We start from the raw sequence: 1,684 nt of genomic DNA, 5'->3' as shown, positions 1-1,684 counted from the left end.
TTTCAGAGCACTGCTCCTTCACAGCTGGTTGTAGCTGATGAAGGAGCGACGCTCTGAAAGCTAGTGTGCTTCCAATTAAACCTGTTGGACTATAACCTGGTGTTGTGTGATTTTTAACATTATTAAGAATATTGGACTCTGTTCAAAGAGGTCTACCCTACAAGGTTTCTCTGGTCTTAATGGATAGGATGATGGTTTTTCTCGTCTCCTGGTGAATAATACAAAGAGTACAGCTTGATTCAGCTCTTACAATGATTTTGAGAGACCTGATCACCAAACCTTGTTCTGGCTCAACATTTTATACCCAGAAATCTTTGTTGGAATTGTTGCAGTATGTTGAGTCTCAAGATGCTTCAGAATGAGAAGTCTCTCATTATAAATGTAAATCATTCACTATATTGAGGTGTCCTCTCTGTTAATAGTATTGTCTGAGAATCCGATTGTGTGGTATGTGTATTGATCATCATTTCCTGCCCCCCACCCCCCTCCCTTTGACCTGAGCACACTTTTGCTGTCTGTGGTTCATTGATTTCACTCAGCTATTGATGGTGGAGTTGTCTGTGTAAAGGAATCACCTTTTTCATGAATACTACATCAACTTGCTCAGGACTTCTCAAAGGAATATGGGATAAAGGGTGCACTTGTCCCAGAAAATGTTTTATCTCTCTACCAAGTATTATGTCCTCTGTATGAATTGCTACAGTTGTGGAGACATTTGCTAGCATCTTTGAATTTAAAACTGTTAAGAAAGGTTTCTGTTCTGACTTTATCATAAGAAAATAATCTGCAGACTTTTCATAAGCCCCTGTAGTAGCTAATTCATGTAGATATCTGCAAATTTGATTGTGCTTTCCACATGTTGGATGCGTTTATTACATTTAATCTGCTCAATAATGGTATTCTTGCAGATTGAAGTTGTCACCAAGTGTTTTCATTATTTCCTAACTGCTGCTTATTCTTCAATCCCTTACCTGGCTACAAAAAGGTACACTACTGAAACTGATTTTGCTGGAGAAACTCAGCAGATCTGGCAGCATCTGCAGAGAGAAAGTAGAGTCAACATTTCGGGTCCGATGGCCATTCTCCAGAAGTTCTGGAGAAAGGTCACTGGATCCAAAAAGTAGACTCTGCCACAAATGCTGCTAGCCCTGCTGAGTTTCTCCAGCGATATCAGTTTCTGATTCAGATTTCCAGTATCTGCAGTTCTTTGTTTTTTGATTAAAAGGTGGACTAGATTGAACAAGTAAAACACTGCTACATCTGAAGGTGTGTTTGGGGCCTTAAACTAGTTAACAGGGGACGTGATGGCCTAGTGGCATTATTACTGGAATGTTAATCCAGAGATGCAGGCAATGTTCTGGGAGCCTGTGTTTGAATCCTGCCATGGCAGATGGTGAAATTTGAATTCAATAAAAACAAGTTCTGGAACTAAGAGTCTAGCACTGGCTTTGAATTGATTGTCAGGGGGGATAAAATTTGGGTCATTAATGCCCTTTAGGGAAAGAAACTGCCATCTTTACCTGGTCTGGCCCACATGTGACTCCAGACCCACAGCAATGTGGTTGACTGTGACCTGCCTTCTGGGTAATAAATGCTGGCCCAGCCAGTGAAACCCACATCCCATAAATTAAGCTAAAAAAAACACACGGCTGGAAATGCTGTGAACAACAAAAAAAAATTAGGA

This window comes from Chiloscyllium plagiosum, unplaced genomic scaffold (genome assembly GCF_037043375.1).
Source record: "Chiloscyllium plagiosum isolate Xiang-an unplaced genomic scaffold, Cpla_swu_hap1 HiC_scaffold_1, whole genome shotgun sequence".
In the NCBI taxonomy this organism is placed as follows: domain Eukaryota; kingdom Metazoa; phylum Chordata; class Chondrichthyes; order Orectolobiformes; family Hemiscylliidae; genus Chiloscyllium; species Chiloscyllium plagiosum.
The sequence above is the reverse complement of the archived record's forward strand: the minus strand, read 5'-3'. Positions refer to the sequence as shown.